The sequence below is a fragment of the Ursus arctos genome, chromosome X (genome assembly GCF_023065955.2).
Source record: "Ursus arctos isolate Adak ecotype North America chromosome X, UrsArc2.0, whole genome shotgun sequence".
NCBI lineage: Eukaryota > Metazoa > Chordata > Mammalia > Carnivora > Ursidae > Ursus > Ursus arctos.
The window spans coordinates 74,560,105-74,579,385 of record NC_079873.1 but is presented as its reverse complement, the minus strand read 5'-3'; positions in this window follow the sequence as shown (position 1 = coordinate 74,579,385).

Sequence of the window (19,281 nt, the reverse complement as noted above, 5' to 3'; positions counted from 1 at the left end):
TCATTTACTGACAAATGCATCTTTTTTCTCTCTATGAGCTCTGCTGAACCAGTCTTCCTATGAGAGAGTAGGAACTGAATTGTATTCTACCTTTAGCACCAACAATTTTGTCAGTTAGGCTGTGACTGCTGAATCTTTATTCCTAGGATATGGCAAGATAGGGCGACAGCTTCCAGATTGCTGAGTAGCTATTTTGGGACTTGCAAATTTGTGACACAACTAACTTATAAAACAGTGCTTGTATAAATGCATCTGATACTCAAACATAAAAATCTATCATTTTACTTATTGAATCCTGTTCACATTAAAATCATAGTTTTCTCTAATTCTTCTTCATCTTCTCTTCCCATTTTATGCCATTTATGAGACACTATGATTAACTACAAAAAAGAAAATGAAATGTAGTTGTTAAACGTAGGACATGCATAGCACTTTGCACACTTGTGGTCTCGCCACATTTTTTTTTTTTGTCATCTTCACTGTCTTAGTGAATTTTGTCTATGGTAGTTTTCTTTAATTGTACCTTTAGATTTTTATGACAGGGAAGAGCATGGCTCAGAATATTAAGTAGCAAGCTGGGGAAATAAGTGCTTGTTTCTGATTCCTAACATCATTGCTTCAGTTTAGTTATCTGCCAAAAGGAACTAAGGATACACATGATATATAAGTAAAAATTCACAAATGTGTTCAATGTGATAGATATAAATTCAAAATAATAACAAACTTGCCCTCTAAGATTCTTGACTAAGAGGAAAACTGCTAGATTCTGAATGTCCAAGGTCCAGCCTTGGCTGATCAGTAGATACTAAAGTGGTATTCCTCAAAATACACCAAAGCTGTTATTATCATACCTTAACTCCCTGGTGTGAGAATTGGAAGGTATATTAGTTTTCTACTGCTGCTATAACAAATTACCACACACTTAGTGGCTTAAACAATATAAACACATTGTCATATGTTTGTATAGATCAGAAGTCTGGCATGGGTCTCACTGGACTAAAATCAAGGTGTCAGCAAGACTGCATTCCTTTCTGGAGATTACCCTGGATTTGTCCAGGTGGGCCTAATATAATCACAAAGATCCTTAATCATGGGAGCAGATATCAGAGAAGGGGAGTGAGGGATATGTGATGATGGAAGCAGAGGATGAAGTGATGCACTTTAGAGATGGAAGAAGGCCATGAGTCAAGGAATGCAGGTGGCCGCTAGAAGCTTGAAAAGGCAAGGAAACAGATTGTCTCTTAAAGCCTCCGGAAGGAATGTAGCTCTACTAACGTCTTGATTGTAGCCTGTAAGACCCATTTTGGACTTCTGACTTCCAGAATTGTAAGATAATAAATTCGTGTTGCTTTAAGTCACTAAGTGTGTGCTAATTTTTAAAAGAAGAATAGGAAACTAATATAGGGTGAATCCATTTCTTTGTCATTTCTAGCTTCTAAAGGTTACCTGTATTCCTTTGATCCTGGCTCTGTCCTTTATCTTCAAAAGCAGCAAAGTCAAATCTTTCTCTGACCCTTCTATTATCATATCTTTTTCTGAACTCTACTGAGTAAGGTTCTCTAATTTTAAGAATTCCTATGATTAGATTGGGCTCACCTAGATAGTCTAGCATAACTTCCCCACATTAAGATCCTTAAACATTTTTAGGGGCACCCATGGGGATGGCTCAGTCAGTTGAGCATCTGACTCTTGGTTTCAGCTCAGGTCATGATCTCAAGTTCATGAGATCGAACCCCACTTTTTCTCTCCTTCTACCCCTCCCCCCAACTCTCCTTCTACCCCTTTTCCTCTCCAGCTACCCCTCCCCGCCAACTCCCTCTCTCTAATAAATAAATAAGTCTTAAAAAACAAAGATCCTTAATCGTTTTCACATCCGCGAAGTCTGTTTTGACATGGAAATTAATTTATTCACAGGTTTCAGAGACTCAGACATGGACATCTTTGGGGGGTCATTATTCTGCCTACCACAGTAAGATTTCAGTTCTATACCTAGTTTATCAACTCTCTAGAGATGTTACTTGGGAAAACGTTTTCAACTCTCCAGACTATAGATCTCTTTATTTGTGTAATGATTATACCTTGCTAGTAGTGGATGCATGTGAAAGCACTTTGTAAACTGCAAAGGTTACATAACTATAAGGGATTATTATTTCAGGAAAGGTGGAGGTTTAACAGTAAGTTAAATAACAGATAATGAAGGAGGTATGGGTATCTTACCTGTTCTTCACATCAAACCTTATCAAGCTATTTATGGATATCCTTAGGGGTGTCTCCTGTGAACTTAGATAGTCCTCTCAATTCTCTTTTCTGGACACCTTCATTTATCTCATTATTGGGAGCTATCATACAGCTACTTGAGGGTGGCATCTTGTCATGACCTAGCTCCTTCTTTCCATGGACATGCTTCCATGTCCATGCCATGTTCTTCTGCTGCTTCTGAAGCTGTATACCCTTGAGGTGCCAAAGAGATGCTTTAATTTCTTCAGTCCTCATTGAGCTGAAGCCACACTGTGTCCCCACTGGATGCCCTTTTCCTCCATTTTGTGTCATGGTTGATCACCTGACAACAATGGCTGAGCCATTAAAGACCAGAGACAATGATGACTTAGACTGCATTCAGTTTACTTTCACTCTGTGGAATTACCAAACCAGCAAACAAGATGGGAAAGAAATATATACCAGATATGATTATAAATGATGGAGCTCTCCATTGCTTCCCAAGTTTCTTGTGGAAATGCAAGAAAATCAGTGGTATATTTGCCCTATGCAAAAGGTTAAGATCTATAAGGTTAGGGGAGTCAAATACCTTGAACCTGTTGCTTTTTATATGATTTTGGCCTGGAAGAGCATCTACATCAGCACTCAAGGTTCTAATTATTACTATTAATGAAATTTTCACTATGCCATGGTTACACAGTTCTGTGTCCTATTGTTTACTGAATTATTAAGGCTATTTGGATTCTGACCATGGCATACCATATCATGTGTTTTTCAAGTCCATTGTAAATACAGATCTTTCTGCTTCTGTCTGCAATGCCTCTACTCAAAAAGTTCAGACAGAAGTCTTCGGGAATAGATCAGGGGACAGATATGGGACAGATACTGGGTTATCTTCTCATCCATTCTCCTCCATTTCATCTTTGCCAACCAGGTGCCTTATAAGATTATAAGATTCTTCCTGCCATTTCTTCACCTCCTTCTTCTCATTTCCCTCCTACAACTCCTCTTTGCCTTCTCCTAGGCCTCTTCTCCCCAGGTGACTAAGCCCATGTAAATGAACCCTCTGAATTATTCCTACTAACTAATCAAATGCACACAGTATGTCTAAATGTCAATTAGGCTCAGGTGAGACCACTGCTAAAATTTTATTTGTTGTAATACACAACCCATAACAGGTACAGTTATAATCATATAACAGGTACAATTCATGATTTAAATAAAAGACAAATATCTTAAAGCCTAGAAGTTTGTGATCTAATAAACACAAAGAAACTAAAATAGGCTATTTCTAAACACATAAAGACAAAATCATTATAAAACTACATCAATTGTAAATTTGGGGAGAACTAATTAACTGAGTTCCTGTCCCACAGCAGCACAGACATGGAAAAATCTGTTCCTGTCACTGGGCAGAACAATAGCTAATCGGTTTGATTGAAAGTTGAGGTCAGAATGGTTTAGAAAAAATACTGCAGCCACACATGGAGAAAAAGCTCTATAAAAGAAATATCCACATCCACAATTGTAATTTTATAGTCTATAGGAAGAATTTATGGGATGTGCACATATATTAATGCCTTATCCACCCACTATGAGATCAGGGGTATACTTAGAGTTTGTAAACCATTCTAATCTGGTAGATCAGAAAAACAGATTCAGAACACAGACTATCACTAACTGAGTACATGAGGAAAAGGAAAAAGCAAGCATCTGAGTTCCTTTCCCTGAACTACCCATGTGGCTGGGGTGATCGTTCAGTTCTTATGCCTCTCATTGAAGTGTTGTCTAAACTGTTCTTGTCAGGGGCCTTAGGATCTGTATGAGCCATTGAATCAGCTCTGGCACTAGAGGTGAGAAGATTGCTCCATTCACACCAGGGAGTGGCAAAGAATTGCTTGCCATTTTGATGTAGCATTCAGGGGTCAGGGGACTTCATATCTGAGTTACAACAAGGGATGTGCCATGGCAGAAGCTTGATTGGTGTTCAAGTTTGTATTTTAATGCTGAGGTCATTTCACTTGCGAAGAAGTAAAAAATCCCAAACATTTTATTTCATGCAATTTTGTGCCCTAGAAATGCCTGTTTCCACTGATTGCCTTCAGACACATTGAAATCTTTACCCACGCTGCAATGATTAATGAATGCTGTATTTTGCTTACAGCAAAAATTGAAAAAAATGGGAGCAAGGAATAGCATGGTAACTCTTCCAGTGTTAGAAAAAACATACAAAGGTGTTCATCCTGATACCTAGAAGAACCAGGTGTCATTGAACTTTAGTGATGGAAATAACTGGTCAATTCAGTCCAACAATTGGTTATTGACTGTTCAATTCCAAGTGGATAAAACCTTGGTTCTTTCTAACAAGCTGTGTTATTATAGATGTTTGAAGGGCAACCTTTCTCCTAAAATATATTTCTAATTTTTCTAATATATAGTGTAATCTTGATAGTTCTTGATAGTCTACATTTTATAAGCTCTTCACAAAAAAAAATGTTAAGTTTTACCATAGAATTCTAGATGACATAAGTAGAGAAGGCCACCTATTCCTTTACTCTGCTATTTCCTCCACTGTCATTTCTACTATTGTCTAGAATGTGATATAAGCTGGAAAAGACTAGAATAATTCTGAAGTCACAGGTAACTCTCTGGCCCTTTCAAAACATGTTAAAGTTCTCAATAACTAAAACAAACATGTGAATCAGAATGTCAAAATGTAACCTATAGCACATCCGTACATGTCCCAAATGTCACCATCCCTAACCAGATCAGTAGGTTGCAATCTCTTAGCAACAATTGAAAAAAATATATATGGCAAATAAACCAGCATGTTCCTTGTTCAAAATTCTTATCTTAAAAAGTGAGGGGAGGCTGTGGCCAGAGTAGCAGATAGTGAAATATTATTTATGAACTGCTTTCTATTGTAAGGGGAAAAAATGACAGCAAATAATGTCAAAGAAAACTGTTTGAAGCAAGAAAGCAATACTTGAGTGAGGTCAGAACACTTTTCCCGTGGTGCTGTTGCTTCAGCAGCTAGTTAGAAAGGTGAACTTTTTCTAGAATATAGTCTTCTAATGTCATGTAATAAAAGTAATCAAATATGTACTATTAAACAAAGTATGAATGAGCAATGGAAGCTTATTCAAGAAAAACTGGTGTTGAAAAGACAACTCAAATTAAAGAGAGAAAATGCTTCAGGAGTAGGGACATCAATTTGAATGTCAAAAAAACACAAAAGTGTTATTAAAAAGTGGAATAAAGATATCATTAGTAATAAAACTTATTTTGACCTTTTCCAGAACTCAGAAAATGAACCATTAGTATGTAAACACTCCAAGAAAATATGTACACACCTGACTTTCCACAACCTCTCCTTCAATTTTGTCATTAACACTGAATGTAGATTTATGAGGACAAAGATATTAGACTGAGCAAAGCTACAATGAATGGATTTGTTGAGAAACCCTGTACAAAATAATTAAGGTAAAGTTGAGGAACAATTCACGGTGTATCTCCTAAAGGAAAATAGAAGATGACCATGTGGAATTCTCTAGAAGTTGCCTTCATTTTGTGACAATAACTCTTCTTTGTTATGAATACATTTAATATTTTTGAATGAGGGGCAGCCTTAGAAACTGAACAAACTATTACCCCAAGGTTTTTTAAAGGAGAATGATAGTTCTCTGTCATACTCCAAAAATAAATACATTTTAGTCAATCAGTAAAAACCCTACAGTGCTCATGAAATTGCAAGGGAAAACAATGATTCTGCCAAGAACAAACAGAAAGATAGGATGTTATGCCTCTGCAGTTCTTGTTTTTTCCCAAATGCTGAAAGTGTTGGCAGACATGTGTATGCAGGGCCCTGATAATAAGCAAATGAACACATTTAACCTCTGGGCCAGATAAGCTGTATAGAAGAGCCATGTCTGATTGTGAAATGTCTAGGGGAAACCACATAAGATGTCAGTACAAACTAGGCTGGTATCCATCAAATATTAGATTCACCAGCTTCCAGGAAATGCATTACCATCTAATTAAGTGACTATTTAAAAGGAAAAAAAAATAATTCTGTTTCAGTAAGCTATTGCTTTTAGAAAGTATATTTAATAGAAAACAAAATTATCAAGTTAGGAAATATTTATAGAGATAATTAAGATGAAATTTCTCAATTTACAAATGGGTAAACTGAGATCCAGTAAAGGGAAGTAATTTCCTCCAGGAAAGTGTATAGAAAAGCAAAGACCTACCTGATTACTGCTGGATCTACATATGCTTGGGTAGAGCTGTTTGCAAAATGTTGCAACCAGCCTTCCTGAATTCCGTTCCAGATTTTTCTCCACTAGAGACTTCATAATTCTTATTCACAATATAAAATATTCCCTGACATTCTCACTCAGGGCATTCCATGAGAAAGCAAAGTAGATATCGCAGGTAACAATGATAGATACAAAAGAGGCTAAAGTCAAATTAGAAATTATTCAAATTTACTTATGAACCTAAACCCAAGTTAAACCCATGTGAATCAAAGTGTGTCCTTACAATTTGAGCATAGGGCTTTGATCATCCTCATTCTGTCTTACATTAAGCATATTTTGCTCAGTAGCAATATTCCTATCTAATAGCCCAAAACAGCAAAGAATGCCTCTTATAGCCTTATTTTAAGCTATGTATTCCATTCTGCTCGCACACTCAATGCTACACCCTTTCTTGCCATAGAAAGAATACCTCATTCTGCCACTCGCTAGCCATACAACTTTGGGCAAGACATTTAATTCTCTAAGTTTCGATTTTCTCATGTGTAAAGGACAGTTTTCAGAAAGAGTTACAGTATGCAAAAGTGCTTGATGTGTAGTAAGTGTTGCATACACACAATAGTTGAATATGAATGTTTGGGAAAACATTATTATCTGATACTAACCTGGAATTGGTTCATGGAAAATAAAATTGAATAAAAACAGAAAATGCTCTTTCTTTTAATAATAAATTTTTTATTATATTATGTTAGTCACCATACAATACATCCCTAGTGTTTGATGTAAAGTTCCATGATTCATTACTTGCGTATATTGCATGGTGCACTGGTGCATGGTGCATGGTGCATGCAAGAAAACGCTCTTTTTAAGCAACTTTAAAACAATGCAGTGTCATAGTAGTAAAAACATGAATAAAATAAGGTAACCTTGCCCTGTTTCATAGGCCTGGGTTTATCACTAGTTAATTCCTACTTCTTGTATAAAATTATATGTGAATTAAATATCTGAAGCTGGGACAACCCTGGGTGCTTTATAAAGAGCGTAAGTATCAGTGGATATTAAAGTCATACATATATAGTCATACACATAAGTGCACATACACACATATACACACATGCATCAGGGATTGCCATGAGAAATCCTAGCCTAATGCTACATTTGGTTTAAACTGTGAGGTTTCCAGTTAGTGACTATTGTTTTCAAGGAATAGGAACTGATTCAAGCAAGCTAAAATAGAAAAAAAATCAATAAAAGTTTGCAACAAACAATCTCATGGAAATCCAAAGGCAACCAACAAAGCACAGTCAGGACCCTAGGAACTGGAAATTTACCTGCTAAATCAGAAACCATGGTTGTTTACTCTGTCTCCAAAAAAAACCTCTCTCATCTCTGTCTCTCTGCCTCCTCTATCTCTCAACTCACTTCCTCCGTTTTCATATGGCCCAATGTGGCTGAAGCAGCCATTCAGATCAATCATTCACCCATTTTCTAACTAGTTCTATGTATCTTATTTCAAATTCTTAAGACAGAGCAGTGGGTTAGCCCATGGATTGGCATCTTGGGGTATGTCTAATCAGGTGTGTCTAGGGGTAAGAGAGTGGAAAGAAAAGTCACCAAAGTATTCCATCCTTCTGAACAGGATTGGCTATGTTAAAAGAAGTTGGACTTAGGCAAACAACTCAATTAACCTGACACCTTTACTGCTCTCAAACCATGACCTTGAAGATGAAACAAACCTTAAAGTCATGAGTTTCTCTTTTTCCAAATAAAATAAGCCTGAAAAGCATGGAATTACACAGTTATTGGTTTATGCTAACCTTGACATGTAAACCATTCTCAGCATGCCAATCACACTATATCATCATCAATATCATTTTTATGCTAAAAATCTTATAATCCAACAAGTAGGATTCAGTAGTTCATTGGTTAGTCAAAGTAATTAAAACAATCATTAAAATATGTTGTATATCTTAAATATTTTAACAACTATTTTTTGATAAGAGATTGATTAGTGGATAGCCTCTCCCTTCTAGAGCCTAATATATAGATTCCATGATATTTTTTTCTATCCACTAGCTTTTTCCTTAGGTATGGTTTGACTTTGGAGTTTTGCATCATCTTGCTTGCACAAGCTGCATCCATAATAATCTCCAGTTTGAGTTCCTTTAAAGTGGAATAAAAACTTAAAAAGACCTATAGGAGGAAGTGACAAAATATGAGATTTATTTTGAAATAATTATGACGGAGGAGTGAGTGGAGTATAGCTGAAACAAGATTGGGCATGTATGGGTAATTGTTGAAGCTGGGTGATGAGAATATCATTTTAATTATATTAGACTCTAATTTTAGATATGTTTGAAATTTTCCATAAAATAAAAAAGGAAACATGAAGCAATCTGAATGTAGAATCTCTTAATTATTATAATTTCCCCCATCTTTTACTTTTCTCTCACCTACACCTAATTTGACAGATTTTTTTTTTAGCACCCTGCCTTGTCTAAGTCTTACAAGGCCATTCAACCTAGATTTCACTGAAGCAACAATTCACTTTGCATTCATATTTCATCAGTTTACATAATATTTAATTAAATCACATAATCACATCATTATGTACAACTGGCATAAATAGATTTGGAAAAAACTCAACTAATTTGCAGTAAGGGTACAACACAAATGGTTGAAGTATCTGAGCAAACTAGACACTTCTAACCACACTACTAAGCACCAGCAGTTAGTTTATTATGGCCATAGGTCACTGGGTCTTACTGAGTGTCAATTAACCCAGCAAGCTGCTTAAGTGGAAGTTCACTAAGAGAGAATCTACTGTGTTGTTACTGTTATTATTATGTTTTCCTACATTTTTCAAACTAAAATTCTAACTTAATTAATCCTCTTTCATGATCTCAAACTTGGGAGAGCTGAAGACTTACGCTTGCCTCAAATGACCTGGAGTGTAATGGAGGCAATGAGTGCAGCAATTTCAACTGCTTGTATTTGGCAAACACTGGGGTTGGGGAGTGTTTCAATTCTGTATTCTTATTGTTGTGGTTTTCTGCTTTCTCACAACTCTCTGATTTAGCTTGCTCATTTAAAAAAAATAGAAGTTGGGTTGTTTTACAGACATTGGCTTTGGCAAGAAGCCTGATTACATTTGCTAAGCCTCCTAGTAGCAATATCAAGGAATTAATTAAAATACTGAGACCAGAGTACCTACCCAGAGAGATTAAGAATGAATGTGCTATAGTCCCCAGCTCTAAGTTTCTGCACTTGTTGAAATACCTTCAGGAAGTAATTCAGTTATTTCACTCTGCAGGGTGACAAAAGGTGATATGACACACCGTTTTTTTTTTCTTAATGATAAAACTGTAGGAACCAAAATTCTCTCCATCTCCTCCCTCCATGACACCTCATAAAACCGCTTCCAGAATGAACTAGTCATACTTTAGAGTTTCTTTTATCAAACTCATAGCTGCAGATGTTGGAAAGCATTGCTTTCCCTTTGTTTAACCACTTTAGTATGACTAACTCATGAACACACAGGAGCAAGGCAGTTTGCTCCTCAATTTTCCATCTTTGGTATGCAGCAACAGCATGCATTCTGAGTCATGCAGAGTCCACTCTCCAGAATGTCTGCTGTTAGTTCTGAGGGGCTAATAATCAAATTAGGCTGCTAAAAAAAATGGCAATTTATAATGCTGAAACTAATGAGAGGTCAAAGAACTAAACTCTGCAAAGAGTTTTAATTATCCTGTTCTTTGTGACTCTACAAGAACATTTTTAAAGGAACACTGCCACAGTATTCAGTTGGTACTTCTAGTTTCATTAAGATTTACATAACCTATTACATAAATGGAAAATATGTACTTTCTTTCCAAGTAAAACAGGGATCTAAAACATTCTCTTCAGGGTTGGAAAGCTAGCACTGTCTTGGTTTGATGTTCAGTTAAAATACCATCCATGAAATCCTTTGATTCCCATAGCACTGATGAATCAAGAAACACAGAACCTCTCTACAAGGAAAATCTCTAGATTGGACAGAATATAGATAGTGAAGAACTGTAACAAAATGACAATAAATTTTTCTGTTCTTGTTTTCTGTGCCATTTCACTTTTTTTTTCCAGTTTGTGTTTATTGATGCCATGATGCTTAGGCTTTGACCACAAAGTTCTGCAGTGGGTACAACTGTTACTTCTGCTGCTGCTTCTTGGTCTTCAGCTTCTCCCATGCTTGCTAAGTGCATGCCATGTATTTTCTTGGTCTGAAGATCCAGAAGCTTGTACTTCTTGCCCTTGTAGAATTTTCTGAGGTTCATCTTTCTGAGTCTGATTAATAATGGTGAGAATGCAGGCAATGGATTTGCAAACAACTCAGATCTTCAGAGAACTTAGATGCCATAATGCCTGTCACTTTGGTGACACGCAGCTGGTACAACTCCAACTTTAGGTCATCCAGCTGTTTCAGCAGCTCCTTTTTCTTTCCAGAAAGATCTCAAATTCTAGCCTTTGTCAATGGCTACACAGCCACCACCACCTGCTCTGAGGAAAAGAGCTTTTTTTACTTCTTATTTGCACATCACTCTATCCCATGTACATCTACGCACACCACCACCACCACCACACCCACCATTTCTGCAGGTCAAAGTGCTCTTCATTTTTCATGGCCTAACTTCTTTTTGGTCTGTGTTTGAGGTGGGTTTCTTTATTTATTTTTTGTTTGGAGGGAAATGACAAAATTGATAAACCAAAGAAAGCTACAATATCAACTGAATATGGAATCTCTCATGCAAAAATAAAAACAAAAAGCTGCTGTCCTTAAGCTAGAGAAAAGATGAACTCAGAGGCATTGGAGACGTTAGCATCAATAGACCGTGATCATTGCTGCTTTGGAAAGGCTTTTGCTACCAAGGTGGATAATTGCTCAAAGGTAATGTTCAACCATGAAGCCTATTTAAAGCCAAAGAAGGCATCTGGGCAGGGAGTTTTCTTTTTCTTCCTCTTTTTTTTCAGGGAGTTTTCTTTTATCAATAACTGTGTCAATAAAACAGCAAATGCAACACAAGAAAATTCAGCATGTCCATATCATCAGGGCAGCAAAACAACTAGCCCAGAGCATTGAAGAGTCTGGCATTTTAACTAGATGCCCTTATTGTTGAAAAAAAAAAGTTAAAGTATGAAAGCAAATCCAACAAGGAAAATGGTACCATTGCAAATAATAAAAACTTTCTTCCTCAAAAGGAAGATAAAATCTGGAAATTCTTCTGCTAAACTTGTCATCATCACACCCTGCCATGTGACATTGTTTAAATTGTTAGCTTATTGCTTTATGAGGCAGTGTAGCTTAAAGGCTGAGACCATGAGACATAGAGTCAAACTAAATCCCAGTTCCATCACTTACTAGCCACATAGTCTTGGGTAGTCACTTATTTCTTTCTAAGCCTCAGTATCCTCATTTGTAAAACTGGGATAATAGCAAGGCAGCAAGAGTCCAGGCTTTGGAACCAAAATGCCTGGTTTCAAATCCTCTGCTCCACCAATTATTAGCTGTGTGACCTTGAACATTTGTCCAACTTCTCCTTAGCTCACTCCCCCCTCCCTTAATAAAGTAAGGTCTATTGATTGTCAGGACCTCACAGGGTCATTGTGAAAATTACAGAATATGTGTAAAACACTTTGATGCGTGAGAGCTAGGTTCTTTTCTCACGGAGTCGAATCTTGCAGACAACAGAGAATGAATAAATGATAGAAGTTTGTTAAGTGAAGACAGAGAAAAAGCTTTCAAGAGTGAGAGGGGTTCCGACAGGATTGCCAACAACGGCCTTTAGGGTTGGTCTTTTATAGAAAGCTAACCAGGGAACTTATAACCTTTTAACATCTCTATTGATAACCATTGAGCAAGGACTAGTGATAACACCTTCAGCGGCTTACTTCTTGGTCTGGTTATTCTTTGTTGGTCACAGGTGATTATCATAAAAAAGACACCCACACCCACCCCCATGCCTAGGGTAGGTTTGTCCTAGGGCAGGGTGGTCCACTTTGCTCCCTTATCTCTGTTTTTCACACACCACCACATTTTTGGGATTTCTGTGAGCCTTATCACATAGCTGCCTATCTATTTCTCCCTACCTAGCCCCACCTGTCCCTTAGTCAACTTGATAAGAGCTTGATAAAGTCATTAGTACCTACCTTCGAAGGTTGTTAGGATGAAATGAGTAAATGAATGAAAAGCCTTTGAGCTCTGTATAGTAAGTGCTCAATAAATGCTAGCTTTTGTTATGTGTTTTCCTTTTGACTGTGCAACTAGCTTTTAAATTCCTAGAGGATAGGTCTTCTATCTTTGTCTTGATACTATATTGTTTAGCACTGTGTTACATGCAAATAAGAGTGGCTCAACTACAGCCAAAGGAAAGAGTAAAGAAACAAGTCCTCATGCAAAAGTAGAAACTCAAATATTCAAACTGTGGACTCACAAGCCATAAAAAGATTGGGTTTATTAAAATTGATGGTACAGGTCAGAATACATCTTGGCAATTTATAAATAACATCAAGAAATAATTTGGCATTCAATTTCTTAATTGTGTAGGGGAAGAAAATCATTTTATTTCTACACTTCTAGGTTCGTGGCTACACGTTAAAATTTGATGAGCAGGACTACTGAAGAAGGTGGAACCCACCTCTGTAACAGCTGTGTAGGTATAGAAAAGCAGAAAGAAAAAGTGAAAAGAGAATTTAGCTGAAGGAGTTAATCTGCCCAGATCCAGAGAGTGAGGCTGCAGCCTGGGAGGTAAGCACTGCAATTAATTGGAGCATTTTTTAAAAAGATTTTATTTATTTATTATTTATTTATTTGAGAGAGAGAGAGAGAGTGCAATCAGGGGGAGGGGATTAGGGAGAAGGAAAGGGAAAGAGAGAATTCCAAACAGACTCCACGCTGAACACTGAGCCTGACTCAGGGCTCAATCTCATGACCCTGAGGTGGTGACCCAAGCTGAAACCAAGAGCCAGACACCCAACAATTGAGCCACCTAGGCACCCCATATTTGGAGCATTTTAATACCAGAATAAGGTGTAAAAGAAAAAGGAATAGAGAAAGAAAGAAAGAGAAAAGAAAAGAAAAGGGAAAGAAAGGAAAGAAAAACTGAAAGAAAAAGAAAAAAAATGAAAGAGAAAGAAAGGCATCCAGCAATGAAAGTGATGAGGTTGGGGAATATATGTGAGGTTCAGTGGAGTGGAGTCCGGAGCCGACGACCAAGAAAGAATTCTTGAGGCGTCTTTGGTGCAAAATTGGTGGTTTATTAAAGCACGGGGACAGGACCTGTGGGCAGAAAGAGCTGCTGCACCGGGGTTGTGAGGGGTGTCTGATTATATACCATGGGGTTGGGGGAGGTAAGGAAAAAGGGAGGTTGAGGAAATACTTTCATATGTTAAAGAAGACTCACAAGATACCAGAGGCCTTGCCATTGTCAAGTTAAGGTTGTTTTTCCCTCTAGCAGGGCATTAACATTAAGGTGGTTGGGAACTTCCTGGAGCCTGCAGATTACAAGGACACTTAATTTTATCTACATTCCCTTCCGGAAGCTAGGTTAGAAATGCTTCGTTCTTGTAAACTGCTAAGATATTTGTAAACTGAGGGATTGTGGTATCTATAGGTTAACTATTTCTTTGTCCTTGAGGGCAGCCAGGAGGGCCTGAGGAATGTCACATACATCCCATGGGTGGGGGGTGGTTTGCAGGGTGTCAGTTTCTGCTTTGTCCTCAGCTTGCCTTCTGTTCCCCTATCAAAAGAACACAAAGGTTGAAGGAAGAAATGGACTGATTTACAAGAAAAGGCAAAAGCGATTTAAAATGTGGCCTTACTAAGTAGATCATTAAGCAGGGATGTGATAGCAGTTTATAAATGTTTGAATCATCTACTGAAAAGGGGAGGAGGAATTTGTTAAGTAAGAACAAGGAAGGATAGACATTAAGAGAATGTGATTGACCAAATTCTCATTCCATATAACTCAACCTAAGCATTTCTGCTCTGCCTATTGTATTCATCTTCTTTGCCCTAGGGGATATGTTCTGATTCTTCCCCTTCCCAAAAGTGGCCTGAGCATCACTGTTTATGTCTTTGTTCACACACACTCTTCTGAAGGGGAACAGAATATGTCACCTGAAAATGTACCTCTTTAACATAAGGATTATTTTGAGCTGATTGTTTTTAAGGCTGCATTCACAGGAGAGTCTCTGAAAACAGAGTAAAAGTTACCCTTTTGTTAGGAAAATTTACATTTATAGGGGAAATCTCCATTTGTAAGGATGTCTCCCTCTCTTTATCAGGAAGATAAGGATGACCAAAAATCACAGGAGAATTTTACCAAAGGAAAAGGCACAACTTAAATTTGCATAACAAACCTTACCCTTGTTTACCGCCCTTTTCCTGGTAACCTCCCATAACTGCGTCTCCACCCACCCTGACATTTTTTTTCTCATCTTTAAATAAAGATGATATTTAAAGTGGTAGCTTGGGCCATTTTGGGGAATTTTATTTGCTGTTCCTGGTCTCTCCCCATGTATACAGGAGCTGTAAATGTTGCCAAACATCTCTTGCTTTTTTTTCCTCTCTTATTAATCTGTGTTTATTACAGATGGGTCTCAGCCTAATTATTTTTCCTCCCTTCCACCTCCTGGGAGTTACCCAGGCCAGTATGCCTGTCATGATTTCTACATCCTTTCCAAGATTAAAGCCTAGACTCCCACTCCCCCAAGGCAAAGCCCATAGGTCTAGTGGCCTTAATACCTTAGGAGCATTATAGAAGAATCTTCACTGAAGCTGAGAAGACCTCCATTTTAAGGAGCTGAGAAACTGATTGGCAACAGGGCCACACTCTGGCAATACTGACAGTAGTAATAATGAAGGATAGTCAGAAGAGAGGCAGGCAGGGACAAGGGGCCCCATCCTAAGAGGAAACCACCCTTAAAAGAATTTAACACCACCCTGGAAGGAGCCCTCCACCCTTTACCACCTGAACAACTACCTGGTAGGTAGATGAGCATGTGGACAAAAATCTGATTGGGTGACAGGTGCATGGAGGGTTAATCAGAGTAAAACAGCCTACCAAGCCAATAAAACTCCCTAGACTTAGAAACTCCAGTGGCATCCCCTTCGGGTCCCCTTCCTATTTGGGAGCTTTGTACTATTGCTCAATAAACTTTTCTTCAGCAATCCTTTTGTTCCACCCTCAGCTCCAGATTCCCAGACATCTCAGAATATATAAGTAAGTCCTTCTTGCAAGAGGAGAAAGGGATCAAATAAGCAACACCATATATGGAATGTCTTAATCTGTTAGATCTGAGAGCAGCGATGGTGATCACTTTAAAACAGCGCTGTTCTGGGGCACCTGGGTGGCTCAGTTGGTTATGCATCTGCCTTTGGCTTAGGTCATGATCCCAGGGTCCTGGGATTGAGCCCCATGTAGGGCTTCCTGCTCAGTGGGGAGTCTGCTTCTCTCTCTCCCACTCCCCCTGCTTGTATGCTCTCTCTCTCTCTGTCAAATAATTGAATAAATAATCATTAAAAAAAAGAGCACTGTGCAGAAAGAAAAATGCTTAAATCAAATTCAAGAATTATAAAGTTGGAATTGTAGACACTGGGGAACCTGAATGCTGAGCTCTTCAAGGGAAGACGAACGCTATCAGTAAACTTCAGCTTACCAAATTAGTCACTCTGTAGAGGAGGAAAAATAATTTTCCCTCTCCCCTTTTATGTTCTTGGCAGACCCCCCCCCCATAATAAAAGACAAATTAACAAAAGAAAAACAAACAAATCTACTAACATGTATACCACCTATAAAAATGGGAGAGACCCAGGAAAACTAATTCCCCCAGACGGCCCAAGCCACTACCTTAAATACCATCTCCAGCTAAAGACCAAAAAAAAAAAAATGTTGGGATAAGGGGAGGCCAGTTATGATAGGTTACCAGGAAAAGCACAATAGACAAGGATAATATTGTTCCACAGAATTAAGTTGGTGCCTTTTACACTGATAAAATTTTTTTTGTGATTTATAGTCATCTTTCTCTTCCTGGTAGAGAGAGGGAAACACTCTTACAAATGGAGATTTCCCTTATAAATGTAAATTTCCCTAACAAAAAGGCAACTTCTACTCTGTTTTCAGAGATTCTCCTGTGTCTGCACTCTCTCAAAAATAATCAGCCCAAAATAATGTGCATGCCAAAAAGTCATTTTGATGTGGCATATTCTGCTCCCCTTCACCACATTAGTGACTCTAATCTGCTGCCTCCAAATCCCACACTGATCAATGACACCTGAGAATACCAGGATACTGGCATACTAGTACCTTCTTTGGCCCCCTGATAATTCAGAAACATTAACCTGTGAGTGATTTACAGAGTCCACTTACTAAAGGTCTGTCATTGCAGGATAGCACTTTGCAAATTTAGATGCTCAACATTTTATTCAGATTTAAATAAGGATCCACATATACCACCTGTACTTTCCTTCCTGGTCCTTTTATGGTTTCCTGATAGCTCACTTTACTATGGACTTGTATGAGCTTAGAATGCTGTTTAATCACCCAAAAATTTTCTGACTGAGAGAATTATTAAGTTAAAAAATGTGGCATAAGTGCCATAATTTAAGACTCAAACTAGACTGACTCAGAAGCAGAAATGCAGAGTAAAGACTTAAAATATACCAGTTGATGGACAGCCTGAATCATTGCTGGGTCTCTTCCATCTATATGTTTTTACATAATAAAGTAGCACGATACTTTCCAAGGAATTTCACAATCCCATAGAAGATTCCCTTTCATTGAATTTTAATTCGGATTTAAGATAGAACATATTTGAATGTCCTCCTTGTCAGGCAAATAGTGTTTCTATCAGAATTGAATAAAGGATTAATTTCTAAGGATATGAATTGCTATAGTGAACCCTCTGTTGCTTTTGTCTGTCCAGCACCTTTTGTCTCCTTCACTTAGGAGTAGAATCCTTCTTTTCTATGGGAAGACACAGTCCATATGACTTTAATCTTGCCCTGGGCATAGGGGTGGTCTTGTGACACAGGAGTTGTCTTATGTCTCAAGTCTGTCCAATCAGAATGCCATTTCTTTGGTCCCAATGACTGGTCCAGGGATGAGCACATGATTCAAATCATGCTAGCCAAGGTGCTTCAGTTGAAATCTCTGCATGCAAGTCTGGGGTGGTTGATGGTCATCCTGCCATGTCTGTAGAGGCTAGCTATATGAGAATGAAAGCAAGCAGAAGTGATGCATGAAGAGAGTCAGTACTAGATCTATTTGTGCCTGGAGCTAATTGAAATCCTTCTTTGACTTCACAGGTACATAACTAATACATTAACTCTCTTTCTTTCTCTCTTTTTGTTTAGGTTAGTTTATATTGGGCTTCTGATACTTGTAACCAAAATAGTCCAAATAACACATTTCCATATTTTACGTAGGAAAATGAATTAAATATAGAGAAATACCTTATTTTATGTAATTGGTAACTTTTTCAGAAGTTGGGAGTAAATAATTGTGAATCAAATTAAATGAAGGGTAGTAGAATATGCCAATGCGAAATATGCCTCTTTGGCATAAGGATTATTTTGTGCCGATTACTTTGGGAAACTGAAGACACAAGAGAAGCTCTGAAAACAGAGTCCCACAAGGGATATTTACATTAGAAAAGGGAACTGTGGGAGAAAAATGAGGTTATTAGAGATCACTGTTTACCTGAGAGACTTATCTGCATAGCAGGGCAAACTTTGTTTGCCATACATTTTCTTTTCTCACAGTCCTGTCAATTGCCTTTCTCCCTTTGAAGCTCCAGACCCCCATCTCTTTCCTTTCCTTAGGATGGTATATAAGCTTCAATTGCCTGGCTGCCTTTTGAGTCTTATATCTTAGTGGATGTCCGATACATGCTTATGTGCATACATAATTTATATTAGTTCTGTTTCTCCTCTTAATCTTCTTATTACATGGGGGAGGAAGTCTCAGCCAAGAACCTAGAAATGCAGAGGGAAAATTATTTTTCCTCCCCTACACATACTACAGATAATCCCCAACTTACAATGTCTTGAATTATACATTTTCAACTTTACAATGGTGCAAAAGCCATACATATTCAGTAGGAACTCTATTTTGAGTTTTGAATTTTGGATCTTTTCCTAGGCTAGTGATACATGGTACAATACTCTCTTCTGATGCTGGGCAGTGGCAGTGAGCCACAGTTCCCAATCAGCCATGTGATCATGAGGGTATATAACCAATACACTTACAACCATTCTATACCAATACAACAATTCTGTTTTTTCATATTCTGTACAGTATTCAATAAATTATATGAGATAGTCAACATTTTATTTATAAAGTAGGCTCTCTGTTACATGATTTTGCCCAACTGTAAGCTATGTAAGTGTTCTGAGTGTGTTTAAGGTAGACTAGATTAAGCTATGACGTTCGGTAAGTTAAGTGTATTAAATGCATTTTCTACTTACAATATTTTCAATTTAAGAGGGGCTTATCAGGGGGTGCCTGGGTGGCACAGCGGTTGGGCGTCTGCCTTCAGCTCAGGGCGTGATCCCGGCATTATGGGATCAAGCCCCACATCGGGCTCCTCTGCTATGAGCCTGCTTCTTCCTCTCCTACTCCCCCTGCTTGTGTTCCCTCTCTCACTGGCTGTCTCTATCTCTGTCAAATAAATAAATAAAATCTTTTTAAAAAAAGAGGGGTTTATCAGGACATAGCCACATCATAATTTGAGGAAGATATGTATATCAAAAAAATACATTGTGAAAAGTAGA